Here is a 16,319-nt window from a genome sequence, read left to right on the forward strand (position 1 = left end):
CTTGGTAGATTGGACACTTAACAGCTGGGGTTGCTTGCCTGTCCCGTCGATCCTCAAGCTCCTTGTGTACTGTACGCACATTTAAAAAGAGACATTTGGATTATCTTGGCCAGGGAATGCCATTCATTTTATAGGACAGGGGTGGAGGCAGGATGCTGAGGCGGGCAATTTTTCAGCGCCTGGGAGAGAGTGTGAACTATTAACGTCCTGCCGGGCCAGAAGGTGCCCCCCATCACACTGGCGTCACATAAAGTGACTCGAGGCATGACAAGAAGTTCAAAAATAACCAAAGGTTAATAACCGTTTAAGACTATGCATGAGAGTGCTGAAGTGTGTGTACCCCCCCCCCCCCACACACACACACACACATACACTTACACTGTGCCCCCCTCCCTAAAAAGCCCCTCTGTGTGACTTCTGTCTTTAGTGCTGGGACTTGTTCAACTTAATTGACATAAGTCAGCCAGGCAGGTTAGACTCCAGCCCCCCCCCCCCCCCCCCCCCCTCCATCCCCCCTGCCTTTTTGCCCTTTTTTCCAGCACCCAACTTTCACCAGTTGACAGGAACTCGGTGGTGGAATTCAGTTTTGAAAAATACAGCGGCATGTCCTGTGTACGTACTCTCTCAAAACATATTCTTCAAGTAAAAGCATGGAAACGTACGGCCGATACAACAATAAACTTCATACGCCGAAATATTTCTTTTAAGGGAAAAAGTCACACTTTTTTTTTTCTACTTGCGCTATGAAGCTAGCACCCGGGTGATGTGCCAAGTTTCCGTGTGTATTTCCCCTTTATGTGTTCAGCATGACTGTGGCCTCTCTCAGAAGGTGATTTCCTCTATGAGGAAATGGAAATTGCATTGTAGGCTCCCAGGCCCCGGGTCCCCCCGTACCCATGAAAATATGCTCTACCACATCATATGTGAGGGGCCTCTGAATGATTGACATTAAAAACGGGAGAGAAAAAAAACAACCCCCCTGTTGTAGAGCAGATTTCCCCTTGAAGCGTGGCGCTGCTGATAAAGTATGCGGTTTACTTAGCGGTCATGCAGGCAAAACTCCTGCAAGGCCTCCACGGGAACTTAAAGAAGTCATTCTTAGGATATTCTTCTGTCACATGCTTTCATTTTAACACTGCAGGTTTTTACGCATGTATTAAAATACAAACTACCAGAACAACTGAAAACTGTTTCAGATTGTGTGCACACAATCACAAATACTTTTGTTCCGTATATAGATACTATAGATAGTGGAATATATGTATTTATATATTTAGCATATTTATTTCATGTGTTGCGTTGGAAAATGGTTACACACCATATAGGCATGCATTTCCACACACCTACAAACACACTGAGCCCTGAAAACACACACAGATGTGTCAACACAGGCAGACTTAGTCTGTGTGCGCTCATGAGGAAACGGAGATCCCGGGTTCCTGGACACTGATACTCTATAGAGGAAGAGTGGTATGAAAACAGTATTTGAAGTTCACCTGATGACACAGCTCCGCCAGCATAACCCACTGACCCCGATGCATTGTGCTGCTCTCGCTCAACAACACTTGGGAGCAACAAATGGAAATGTGACATCAGGATGAAGTGAGGATGGTGGTATGCAGAGGCAGGCCAAAGAGGAAGACTTGTGATTTATAGGTTCCGACAACTGAAATACTGACCAGAGTAGCAGATTAGGGACGAAAAAATGATGTCTGTTTTGGCATATTTTTGCAATAGGTAACACAGGGATAAATGCAGAGACCAAATTTCCCTCACGGGATCAAAAGAATATATATACTTATACACCAGAAAAATATATTATACTAATAACGATACTTATAATCAAATAATGTTGTTTTTGGTATGGATATTACTGGGCCTAAAGAAACTGTGATGAACATATTTTTCTTAGCATCTATATACACACTACTCAAGAGTTCAAATGAGGTGAATACAAGAAAAAACAATTATGACAGATCAGGCCTTTGTGGATCCGAAAGGCAGACACAAGAGATGTTTATGACAGTGTTCATCCTTTAAATCATATCTAAGTGATCGGGTGGACACTCTGACCTTACTCTGACTGACTGGTGCAAATGATGAAGACACACTGTGAGAAAACTGAACCGGCGCTCTGGAAGGGAACCTGAATGACTAACGCATGATTCAACCTTACCGGCAGACGATAACTCCTTGGCCACGCGCAAACAACACCGCTCCACCACAAAGCCATTCCCGGAATACTCCTGTCACACACTTATGTAAACATTAGGCTTTTCAAAAAGATCAACTTAAGCTCTTTATCACAACACCTAATCTAGGGAGGATACATACACACTTGAACAAATTTAGCATGAAATGTGATGTAAAACATTACATTTTTCGTTGTGCATATTTAGTATAATTTAGTATTTGGTGTTTGAGGATTTCACAATAGTATTAACTAATATTGGGACTCAGTTTTGAGCGGGCCCAGCTTGATGAGCCTATAAATAGTGTTGGTGTGTGCCATGGTTACACTCCCAGCCTAGTGTCAGTTACAGGCCCTGGCGACTTTTTATAGGTCACAAAACTTCCTGTTGCCGTGGATACACCACAGAAGAATAGTCCGGTTTTGGACGTGAAACAGGTAAGACTGGTCAGGGCAATTAGAGGACCCATTTGCTTGAATGAAGGCTATCGGAGGGACAGTCAAGGTAATTGGGGGGTTAGTTCATTCACTATGCTGGAATTGTTCTGCCCCTTGGCTGCACCTGGCTGGGGTTTTGGACAGAACAATGGAAGGACATTTAGGTTTTTCTTTCAGTGGATGAGTATTCTGCTTGGCCTGTCCCTTTTATTTTCTCAGCAGAGGACACCGCTACCCCCACCACCCCCACCACTAGTCATAAATAGATAATGCATTTATTGTTTTGTTTTGTTATAATTTCAGTAATGCCTTTCTACTTGAACTTTATTTTTTATTATAGCCTATACTATTATATCAAATGCAGTTTTATTGCGATTATTACAAAATATACAAATAATTAATTATGCCTACAAGTACTCGCCTGGAGATGTCAGAAAATATGCAAATAAATCATCCAACTTAGGTCTGAAATCTGAAATGCATGGCTCAGTCGTATCATAACATTCGCTCTGAAGCAATACTGGCCTGACAGTCGATCCTTCAGTGCTTCCTTCCCTTGCCGTGGCGACACAGCTGTGAGAAATGGCCCATCACATGATGACTGTGCAATTTACAAAATTACAAGATGGCTGACATCAGGCCTCCCAGACCCCTCGCTCCCCACCTGAATAATTAATTCCTTATTGATGAGTTCTAATAAAAGAATGAAGCTGGCAGCCTTTCCGATTGGCATTCCTGTCCACCACCCAAGTCACAGCCACAGACACATTTCTTATACATACATTCAATAGCTGATGAGGCACAAGAGAGCAAATGTCTTTTTTTTCCTCTTTCTTTTCTCTGTGAATGCAGAATTTGAAATAGGATATTAGATTACCGTAGTGCGATCTGTCATGGCAGGGAGCACCGAGTGCCGAGGTTCCTGTTAGCTAATTACAGTTCCACTCTGTGACAGCTGTCAATGTTACCACCGTTTTTTTTTCTTTATCTCCTGTCACTAAAAAATGTGTCCATTTGCTCTGAACGATTGTAATCTGTTTCTGGGTTAACAGATGTAAAACACTATATAGGAAATATGAGTGATTGACTGCTTACACAATCTTTTTTTTGTTTACAAATTCAGTGATGAGATATCCTAGGATGACTCTTCAATCGAGGTTGAGTTAAGAAAAAAAGCAAAGATACTTTAAGCCACTGCTGAGGAGGAGACATCAACAACTTGGCAACAGCTGTAAATATATGTAATATGTTTTGGCAGTGTGTTGCCTTGACTTCATAAAAATGAAATTAAAGTGCCACCTGTCCTATTACCAGCAGTGTGTTTGGTATGTCTCTGATCTGATGGTATCTGACGCATCATCATTGTCAGCTGTCATGCACTTAATAAATAGCACCTTTCACAAAAGCAAAGAGGTGATGAATTGAAAAATGTTTAGCCAGGGCATGCATAATTTATACAGGCCTTTGGCAATAACCAGCCCTTATGAATAATTAAAATTAATCTCATTATGGAAGATTTCATTATGGCGATAATTCAATTAAAATGAAAGCTGAAGGACCTTTGAGGTCTGACGAGCACATGGACTGCTACCTTGGGCTAATGGCATGAGGACTGAGCATCGCAGCGCAGTAATGCACAGAACCCCATATATTATTTAATGGACGCGGCTAAGTACGGGCAGATCAATGCTAACTTGTCATCTCATCAATGTGCTGAAAGCGTACCAGAGAGCCCTCAGCACTCCCTGTAGGTCTGAAAAAGTAATTTTACAAACTAATAATAATACAAGGCAGCAAGCTTGCTGTTTGTTATTTTCAGGATGTTGGATCTGTTTATAATAATTATGCATTGATGTAGGCTACAGGACCACTGTGTGTTCAAAACAGTATACATTTGAGGACAGACCAAAAAGGAAAAGTGTGACAGTGTCACCAATTCTTTTCTGCAAAGTCAAACACAGCTGCATTACAATTATGCAAGGTAAAATTATGCAAGGTATACAATTAGTATTACACAGGAAGAAAAATATTATATCACTCTCTGATGGGAGCTGTTAGCAAGCATTCTTAGTGTGTGTGTATGTGTGTGTGTGTGTGTGTGTGTGTGTGTGTGTGTGTGTGTGTGTGTGTGTGTGTATCACCTTTAGGGGCACAAGTAGCCACTATTCTTCAGAGCTTCTGATACAACTCATCTCATACATCTACTGTAAAATTGCAGTATTCTTGAGTGAGGCCATTATGCCATCAAGATGTTCAATGATGTTTAATGTTAACGTTAATCACAGACTTATGTAAATAAAGTAAAACCTGAAAGCTATCATGTTGCAGATAATGGAAACTGTGGCAATCGCTAAAATGTTGGTCTCCATATATGGTTGCAAATATGAGGACAGGAGGCAGCCGAGCAGGTGAGGAGGTGAGGATGTTTGTTTATGGGTATCTACAGTATATCTACTATTTTATTTGTTTATCATTGTTGAATAGTGATATTCTAATTACGTTCTTTGCCCTTTCATCAATGGTGAAATATATTTCCCCATGTAAACTGAAATAAAGGAGCAATTTCTTTTTGGGACTACTTGCCCATAACTGACTTTCGTAATCCTCATTTTAGTTTTCTATTCATGACCAATTTTATTGTGTTTGTAAACATCATTGGCAAGTTTATAACTGTGTTCATAAATCACATATTTACATTAAAAATATGTTCTTCTCCACAATTGTGTGTATCTACTGCATATATGCACACACTTATATATGTATGTGTGTGTTTATGCTTGCAAATAAAGACATTCTTGTGTAATGTACACACAATTCATCCATAGAGCATTTTAAAGAGGAAATCTTAGGCATAAACGTTAACATTTCAGTGGGAACAACAACAGAGTAATTTGTTTAGCCTTCTGATAAGCTGGAGATGGCACACAATGAAAGAAAGGCTTTTGGTTTTAAAGTGAATAAAAATTGATTGCGTCCCAATAAAGAGCGAATTGGCAGAGTGTTAACTGGATTCTCCATAAACCTCTGTAGCAGTCCCTGGTCGCTTTATTGTGTGCTAATGCAATAGAGCACACTTAGCAATAAATGCATCGTTCTGATGAGGTCTGGGAGGATTTCCAAAATGGCCTGATGAAATTGTCAAAATTGGATTACGCTGAGCTGCTAATGATTGCTAAAACTAAGGGAAAATCTCCAAATAAAATTAGTCTACCCTCTTGTTCTCTAAATAAATCATATGTAAATTACTGTCACAGAAAAAAGATGCCTGCCTGGAAGGTAGACTCCTTATTATCCCAATAGGTTTGGAACTTTAATAAGGCCTGTGTGAAGACAATTAGAGCTTGTTCCCATGAAAAGAAAAAAGGTTAAAGGTTTAGTTGCTGAATAAAACATTAGGATGTTTTGGTATCCTGTGTAATTTTATCATTAACATTACAAAATAATAATTCTGAAAATATTGCTTATATTAACTTATTACATGTGGGGAGGCTGATCATGCATGGGAAATTACTATTTAATTGATTACATTCTTATTATTTCTTTGAATTACTTGATAACCTTTTTCTTAGAGGAAGATAGATTTCTGAAGTTAATATATAATAACATATTTACACATTTGTTTTACAATCTTTACATTGAGCATATTCGATCTAAACCATGCCTGCTACAAAACAGACAAGTTTTGACCTATAGGCCTTTCAATCCACCAATTAGTTTGACCTGTCAAGAAAGCCTCTCCACTTAACTACTCAATACACTTCCAAACTAGAACTGCTATTTGAATAAGAGTGTCTAAATAGGCCAATATGACAATTTCACAGCAATTACGTAGCAATTAAGCAGGATGAGCAGTGTTTGCAGTGTGGCTTTGCTGTTGCCTAACACAAACAGTGGGAGGCCAGTTGCCTAGCTGCGAGAAACAGCCTTTGTGTGTTCCTACCATGCAGGTAATTCAGTTATCTGCGTATTGTTCTCTGCTCATCCTTGTTTAACTGCACGGATTTGCCTTTAGATTTACTGAGCTTTGGCTAAACCCCACCCCCCCCCAACCCATGAGCGGAGGCAGTCATAAGGCAGGTGCCTTTCGCAGCAGCCAAACAAGAGTGCTGCTCTTGCTCCATTTTGTTGTGCTTCACTCCTTTTCAAAAGCCCTGGTACACATTTTTTTTTAAAGTATGAAGAAGTTTTTAAGTACAACAGCTTCAAATTCATGTTCAAAATTACTTTATGTAGAAGGGTGGCACACTATATACATCAGCTATGGTGGGTGATACATGTTAATTGTTTAACATCACCTACAATCTCCACAGATCACTCTAGTCCATCCTTTAAGTATAAATAAGTAAGTACAAAAGGAATCTGTTCTTTCACCAGACTAGCAGTGGCTCTGATGGAGTGTCCCAACTGTTGCCCAGTATGTGCACCTGATACAGTTCCTCTGCCAGCCTGGCTCCTGGTCGGAGTTTCCACGCTGTCTTACAAGGGTTTCATGTCCTCAAGGAAAGTTTCTCCCTCTGTGCCCTCTTCCCCTGCCCCTCTCCCACCCCCCCAAAACCTCTCTTTAATTAATGACTTCTACCCATAAAAGGGGTTAATAGTTGTCAAGACATGGGTATTCAGTGTATTGTTGTGTCTTGCTGAAAGGAATTTGGCATGTAAAACAAAGACAAAAAAACTATTTACAAACAACAAAATGATTAGCAACAGCTTGAAGTTTAGTCTTTCATTTGTCTTGTATTTGACATGTTATATTACATTTTTAGTATTGCTCATTTCAGTTGATTCTATAGTTTCATGACTGTACTGATACTAAGTTCACGTTTATTCACGTTAAAATTGATGCTTAATTATTTAGACATGGTGCTCCTTAATTGTGTCCAAGAGTTCTTGAAGGAGCCAAGCAACAGATTACCGTAATTGAAAGTCCATACTGCGATAAAAATAAACTGTTCTCATACCCCTGCTAGACCCAGTGGTGCCTTTTGCTGTCTGTTGGCGAGAACTAAATATATTTTCTGCATTCTGAAAGGCATTCCAGTCCAAAGCATACGTGCCAGTAGTTAACAGTGCAGGAGAATAAATAGCTTTCTCAGCCAAGCACTCTCAAGACCAAAATGTGTCAGGGATGAGTGAGAGGAAATGCTTTTAAAAATAAATAAGGCTCTGGACGTGAATAGTTCAATTCATCCCCCTCTTTAAAAGCAGGTATTAGCAAACGCGCCTCTTGCAGAGATTACGCGTATATTGACAGGGTAATAACTTATCTGGCAAGGCGAGGCGTTGTAATTTCTCGGGGATCTGTGCATCGAGCCAAAATTATGTCACTTGCGCCACCTGTTCTCAAGCAACGTCACCTCCCTTAAGTAGTTCCGGCTGGCTTCCAAAAAGTGAACTCTTGAACCAGTGGCCCTATTTGCCTCATTTGTGTGTGAGGGGGCAAGAGGCAGTGTGTAGCAACAGGGGCTTTAATTTAGCGGGAACACGCTCTGGAGTTACATAAGGCTCCAGCCGCAACCCCCTTGCACTTGTCAGTCAATGTCAACGTGCAGGGGGGCAAAGACACTTGGTGACTGTCATTTGTCCAATTTAAGAGCTGATGAGGACCCTAGCACCTGTGATAAGCATGCTATGCACTGTCTCGATCAGCCCCAGGAGCACCAAACACTTTTTTGTCTAGGAGAAGTCTTTCTGGAGAGACAAGCACAGCACGTAAGGAAGAATTGAAGTGACAAGACCCTCTTCCTCAACTCCTGTCTTCAACTCTGAAGCTCCTAACTGAGGTTAACACCAAATATAATCACTTTATGACTCGGGGTGTTTTACAGCTTTGTGGTGTAGGCAGTGTTTTATGACAATTGTTCTATCATCACACGCTTATGTAAGCCATTAAAATAGAAAGCATAATCACTTCTAAAATAAGTCCACTAATGATGCGTCACAGCCTGTATTAATAACAAATCGAGGGCCGTGGAAATAATAGCTAGGCTCAGTGGCTATAATCCTTTGTCTGTCAGGGGGGCAAGGCGAAATGCTCGTTGACTTACTGCGTCTGTCCTCGGAGCACAAGTTGCATTGCAGGTGCTCAGCAAATATACCTTTCCTTTTGGACGGCCTCTAAAATAGCCTTGCGTTGCAAGACAACAGTTTGTGAGGACTGATAGATTGCACCACCACCACCACCACAGCCACACTTCCTGCCAACTATTTAGTTTCCGTTACATCATTAAGCTTTAACTGGGCTTTTTCGCTCCATCCCAAGGGTATATCTCAGAATTTAATTAATGAAGTACAAAATGATCCTTAAATGTTTGAAAAAAGAAAAAAACTCTGAAAGCGCAGAGATAGAAGATCTACTGCGTTTTTCTTGGAAACCTATATCTGTTTTCAAATCAATTAATACACAGTTTAGTCATATGAGACATAGTATCTGATCAAAATGATGTATCTGTTTTCAAGTCAATTAATACATAGTTTAGACATATGAGACATAGTTTCTGATCAAAATGATAGCAATCTAAGCAATCCACGATAGCAATCTATGCTAAACATGCTAAATATAACTGGTCAAAGTGAGGGATTTGGTGTAGTGTGTGTGTGTGTGTGTGTGTGTGTGTATGTTTGCAGGGCCCATGAGACGATGCCTAAGTCCACTCACTCACATTACCAACCAAACCCGCCCACCCTCCAACCTGTACCACTCTCCTGCTTCGACTCCAATTCTCTGGCGAGTGCTGTTTGTCGGCGGCTCACTGAAACAGCTATCTCCCTCTCAGTAGGTGGCAATGACATTTATTACGCCGGCCGTGCTCTTGTTTTATAGGCCCGACTTAAAGAGAAAAACACAGCAGTTTCCAGTCGGCCAGGGGCCGCTTGATGAAATCACCTCACTCACATACACATGCGGAGCGCGAGGCGCTGACAGTAGGGGATCAGAGCGGCGAGAGTTACTCCGGGGGGTCACAGCGGGATAGCAAATGAAGTGACCCAAACAAGAAGCCGATAAGCCTCCGACCCAGAGAAGCGCTCCGCGCCGAACCTCAAGCTGTATATTAATCTAGAAAGCCCCCGGGCACACAAAGAGGGAGAGCAAGAGGGGAAGCCACCAGCAGAAGGGGGCAGCATATTCCCTGCTTGCAGCCAGAGTCTCCTTTATGACAGTCATACAATACATCATCTGCTGATTTAAGAGGATGACAGTATGAGGTAGCCTAAAAATAAGTGAGAAACACTGCAATAACCAGGAGTGCTTACGCTGCATATTCTACTGTATATAACGCTAAGGTGTTGGTGCCATGTCCTTTCCAAGTGTGAAGTCGCATGGCAATTTATGGTGCCACGGTGCTGAAATCACAAACTATTTTTCTTAGGAACGGCGAGTGAACACTAGCTTTTTGACACTCATGACATAATGCTGGAGTAAGTTGGGCCCCGGGGGGAATTTCTCCACGTTCGTTTTATGCGCCCGTTTAAAAACAGCAGCCCTTCACACCAAGTTCAACAGGAAGAGGCCGTAAAACGAAATGGGCGAGACCTACAGTATTTCATAATTAATAGGTAGAAGCGGTGTGTGGGAGAGAGAGAGAAAGGGAGAGCGGGCCGCACTGACGCATAAGGTCAGCAACGCAGAAAAGCTATCAATCATGCCTTATAAACAACACATAGTAATTATGCTTTTAACCACAATTAAAATCAATAATCACCAAACGGTTTGATCGATGGGTACAGTAGCCCTCGTCGGCCCCTGATTACTTGGCTAGGGATCCTGAAAATGGCCAGCGAACAGCGGACAAATCATCTCATTCTGTTGCTTTGGTGGTCCCTTGCCTGTTCAGGAGGGAGCACCTGTGAGCTGTACTGTAAATTACCCCGCTTGCCTAATTGCCCCTGTCCGCTGCATTACGACACAGCTCTGCAGCCCTGCGCTAACTCTATTGTCAAGCACTTAATCACCCTCACCAGATTTATTTCCTGCTGGAAACTCAAGGGAGTGACTTCAGTAGAAGTTGCGAGCTGTTGGTTCCCATGCTACAGTCTTGATCTAATGAAGACTGATTAATTAGCATAAAGGCAAACTGTGTAGAAAGGTACCTGCTTAATTTCACCACGGAGTAGTGCAGAGTGATATTTCGTATCTGAATTTAAACACAGAAGCACTGAACTTGGACCAGTGTGTGGTCTCTGAAATAGTTTTTACAATTTACAATGGTATGTTTACTCTGATACAGTATATACTTACATTTGAAAAGTTGTTAATTAAATTTCATTTCTAATTTGAGAATAACGCAGGAAAGGTAAATGTCTGCTGTATGTGCATCACAAGTGAAGGTTTAGTGAAACCACCAGGACAGTTGTATACAACTATCATACAGACAACCTGGATGGCTACTATCACTGGCTACTTTTGAAACCTTTGCAGCCAATAATGTGAGTTAACTCCAGTTGCTTGCAGTTGTTCTCTACACCCTTTCAAGCAAGCACCAAGCAAGGGGGTGAAAAGCCATTATGTCAGTCACAGGTGCTGTGAATTACTAACAGACCTCAACCATGAGAACAGAAGTCAATTAACAGATTTAATGTGGCCTTACCTGACACTCAACAGTTCTAGGGGTGGTGTGCAAAGGTTGGGCTAATTAACCTGCAGGTAAAACAAGGGCAAAGAAAAAAAAAATGTGTCAGATTCAAGGTGGCAGCAGCAGGCTTACTAAAACGGCAGGCAGGACTCAACATTAGTTTCGGACCCATCGTCCACCCACTCGCCTTAAATAACTGGGTATGACATTGACATTCATCAATGAGACCTATGGCCTGCAGTAGCCTGCCATTACCTGCAGCCCCACACACGCAAACAACACTGAAATACATAATAGCATGAATGATTCATTGATAAGTAGCATGCACCTTTCACAAAAAGCTTTTTGCTTCTGTAAATCTTGCTTTTACAAGAAAGGAAACGAGGATACTTTAAATACAGTGAAGAGGCATTTATTGTCATTCTAGCTTCACTACTTAAAATGTACGATCAGTATGTAAACGTCACAATCCTTAAAGTCCTTGTAGACATTTTAAACACTAAGCTTATATTCTGTAAGCTTACACATAAACTGATAAAAATCTCTAATTTGAGAGAAAGACAACCAAGAAATACACTTAATACTATTCACTTACAATTAGCTTACTATTACTATAAGTTACCACTATCATTAAAAAAAAAGATGATGATCTCATGTGAAATATCGCTCCCTCTTTCAAGAGTGATGCGGGTGGATACTCTACTACAACTCTGAGCATATCTTCTACATTATTTTTTTAACACGGGAACAATACCCAACCAAGTGTTTCCAAGGTCGTGCCCAGGAAAGGAGAGGAAGCTAAGAGACAAGCTAATTTGTCAATACCCCCCAGCCCCAGCCCCCTCCATCTAATAGCGGAGCGTGCAGCAGAAGAAATGATCTGGCAGAAGGGGATGCGGTCTTCGTGGAGATGTCGGAGGCATTAGTGCACGCTGAGTCATAGGTTATAAAAAGCTGTCATTTGGGACTTCTCCCCAAAGCCACGCATGGCGGTGAAGTACTGAATTATTTATTGAGGCAGAAACTTAAGTGCCTGATATTCAAGACCTGCCTGGTTTTCGTCCATTAATTCTTCAGCCCTGTTTAAGCTGCATTTTCTTTAATTATCAGAATGTAAGCTACAGTGAGGGGCTTTCAATCAACGTACAATAGCTTTGCTATTTTATTAACAGAACCAAATGGCATTACCTTAAAGAACTTCATCCTGTGCACCATTAATAATAATTTTCTAGTTGTATAAAACTTGTATTGAATGATCCAGTTTGGAGGTTGGAGCTTGTAATGAAATGGAACCATTTTTTACCTCTCAAACCCTAACGCACCTGGCATTTGCTATCAGGGTAGTAAGTATCTAACTAGGTTAATTCTGGAAAGAAATCAGGAAAACATTACTAAGTTGTATTCCAAATAAATTTCAAATGGAGGTAAGTTCTTTCTGAAGAGATTGATTTTGTGCTTTTGTTCTTTTGTGCTTTTCCCCCCCTTTAGTGCTTATCTCTCTCTTTTGTTGACAAAGGCTTCCAAATCTTCCTCCTGCCCCAAATCAGTTTCACTTCACCCTCCTTGCTTTCTGATTGCCAAGTCAATGCAAATCAGCAGGGGCATTCATTCTTTGTTTTGTTCTTAGTGTATGAAAATAGTTAAAAATCCCATGGGTCAGTGAAAACGATCCTTTCATTCCAGTCGCCTGTTTAAAGTCAGTCAAAACATTCCAGACTTCAAAAGGAGGCTTTGCCTACTTAGACCATTTCAGTGTCCCTGCCCTGCTAACCCAGGAGGGCCTGGTTATTTGGATAAATTAATTTCTGGAGTCTGCCCGGTTTGCAAAAGCACCCCTCGTCTGACAGCAAATTAGTCTCACTGAAAACACTGAAAATATATAAGACTGGGGGCAAAAGAAAAACACTGCAGAGGCAGAGCTGTATATCACATTGTACTTTTGCTGTTGCTCTCTCTCTCTCTTTTTCTCTTGTTCTCTGTCTCTCACTCTTTCTTTCTTCTATTCTCTCTCTCCCCCTCTTTCCCCACTTTCACTCTGTGACAGAGAAAGTTATGATTGTGCTTAATATCATTCAGCGTTTGCAAGCCGAAGATAATCATATTTGTGGAGCCCAACATCTGGAGATGTATGAGGCCGAAATTGGATTTGAATCCCAGATGAAGCACTCGGCTCTCTCCTGTGCCCCGTGGAGGTGATATTATGGTTCATCACGGGGGTAATGGGCATGGGCGCTCTAATTGACTCTGACCAGGCTGAGCCGCAAGCACGGGCCTGACATCTACCCTCTGCACTGACGTCATTTGATCAATCTGCTGAAGGGCACTGGGTCAAAGGCCCAATGGAACATTAAACAGAGCCAAATTAGCCCAATTGAACATTTGAAAGAGCCAAATAAGCCCAATTAAGCATTCAAAAGTGGTATGTTGAATGCTGCGGTTCTCACTGCAGAGGCACGCTGACTGTGCATGGTTGAATGCAAACATTCAAAACCTTCCTGTGTGTTACGAGGGCTTTTCGTCAAGTCAAATTAAAAGTGAGATTAACAAATTAACAAGTACCAACCTACGTGGATTCGGCTCTCCCTAATGATTTCGCCAGGAACTGCGGGCTGAGATCCTTTCAACAACTTTCACAATTCCAATGAAAAGGTACAGTATGTAACTGTATGACCTGCCCAAGAACCACGGCTAATAACCGTTCCACATTCTGATGACCAAAAATGCTCTCTATTGAGGGGCGGATGTGGGTTGAACCAAGTGTAAACACTGTGGACAATTACAGACGAATGAGCCATTATATTTTCACTGAAAAAAGTAGCAGAAAGACCACATAAGACAATACATCCTGAATATTTAGGTAAATGAAACTCCAAGTCATGATAATACAGATTCAGCTATGAAACTGCCTGTGTAATGATGTTGGATTTGGAAAGACATATCAATGCTGCATGTCTTTATGTTAGGCCACTGAAGCCTTGTGAGAGGACACTGGAATCTGCCATCTTTGCAAGTTTTGCAGCCACTGTGTTATTGCCTTATAATTATATTTTAACAAATGTACTATAGTCCTATGTCTGGTCAGGCATTCAGGCTCTCATGAAAACAGAGAATAATGGAGCTCTATAATCCAATCCAGATTATTTGGAGTCCTGAACAATGATCAAACAATTACCAGTGTTAATGAAAAAAGAGTTACCATTTCTAGATCTGTCCTGAAAGAGAAGACTCCATCTTGTACATGTAAACACATAGGCCTAAAGACAATGATACTCCATCTTGTAAACACATGGGCCTAAGGACAATGATTCGGAATTCAGGCGGCAGCGACACCAAATGCTGTAAAAGCCTTGGGCGCTCTCAAGACGCAGGCCAAGATTTCCAGTCTAGACATAAATTATACTGTAGAACATCTATACCCCCCCTCAAACATACACACACACACACACACACACACACGCACTACCCTAAACCATGTGCTCAACATAAATGATACAACCAGAAGTAACGAGACCACATGGCCTTGATAACACCACACTCCGAACCCAAGCATGGGTTTGTGTGTCAACCACACACTCGCTATACAGTATGGCTCAGCCCGATGTACAGAGCGCCTGATACGCTGGTAGAAATCCTGCTGGGGGTGAAATGAATCTGCTAGTTGCTTGTAGCGCTATAGCAGTGTATGGAGGCTAACTCCAGTGACTCAAAGGCATTTCAGTGCAACAGAGCAGAGGCAGACTCCTGTATTATTACAGTCGGCCAAAGTATGGCTGATCCAACAGAGGGCTGCTTGAGGAGAAAGTGTTCATTTTTAACCTGTGATCCATCACTGTCAGGTCTGGTGTATGGCAAAGAGGAAATAATTAGATAGAAAAATGAATGCAGGCTGAGACAGGACAAGGGCGGAATGGGGAAACATATTCAGTCCATTTTCTGGTCTTTTCTTTGGAAGTTTTTGGAAGAGCTTTCTTTAAGCACACCGAGGAAAGCTCCCTCCAGTTTTAGGACCATGCATAACGTTTACATACAGTGTGGAAAATAGACGACCCATCACAACAGCTTGTTGCAAAGAAGATATGGGATTAGAAAACTGAATAGAAATGCATAATCATTTACAATAAACATGAAATACATAAAAGTCTATTACTTAATTTCTCTCTTTATCTCATTTACCTGCACGAATGATCAGTAGGCTATATGCAACCTAAATGGCAGGTAGGCTATCCTTAATATTGATCAAACTCTAGCCATGAAACCATACACAAGTCACTATTCTTCCGGCAGTTCACTTCCGTTGTTATTTCAAAATGAAACGATTGTTTAATTCATGGTACAGTCTGTTCGAAAAGCCTTGCCAAAGAAAACATACTCTCTCTCATTGGCGAGTTGTTTGATTGACGTTTCATGAGTCCCACGAGCGACCGAGGGGGTATGTTGATGCTGTCAGACTTGTCATGTAAGAGTAAACTTCCCCTACTCCAGCAACATTAAAACCAGTATTTCCACTCGTTGTAGGGAGTTTCAAACGTTTAGCAATGTAGGAGTTAACTTCCAAATTAGCTTACAGTAACCTTGAACAGCATTAACAACAAAGTATGGTCGAATACTTACTGTCGGTTTGAAGATAGATACTGGGAGGCACTAAATTATGTTCTTCGCGAACTGCGCGAAACAAAGTTCAACAAATGGTGCCAGCTACTGTAAGGTCTGATATACTAATCTTCATTACAAACAAAACTACCTCGTCTGCCTGGAGAAAGATGCCGTCAGTCGACTGTTAATTAGAAGAAAACATTGTCCTGTGAGGTTGTTGATTGCAGTCGCTCATGAAGCCCGTTCCATGCGCGTTCACCGTGATCAGAAGCACGCTCGAGGGTAGTAGATGTCCTTGGAGTTCAGCTATTAATTCGATTCCATTAAGTTCGGAATGGATCGATATAGGAAGGTCGACTGACGGTTGTTATAAAATGCATTTTTTTCTTTGAATTTTTTTGTTACATCCAGTTTGATGAAAAGTGTGCATATGAAATTAATCCGTGTCTGAATAATTTATTATTTAGTATCAGGTTACGCATGCATTTTAAATATTAAAAGGTCGACTAGATAGCATCACCTACAGG

The sequence above is a fragment of the Alosa sapidissima genome, chromosome 17 (genome assembly GCF_018492685.1).
Source record: "Alosa sapidissima isolate fAloSap1 chromosome 17, fAloSap1.pri, whole genome shotgun sequence".
NCBI lineage: Eukaryota > Metazoa > Chordata > Actinopteri > Clupeiformes > Clupeidae > Alosa > Alosa sapidissima.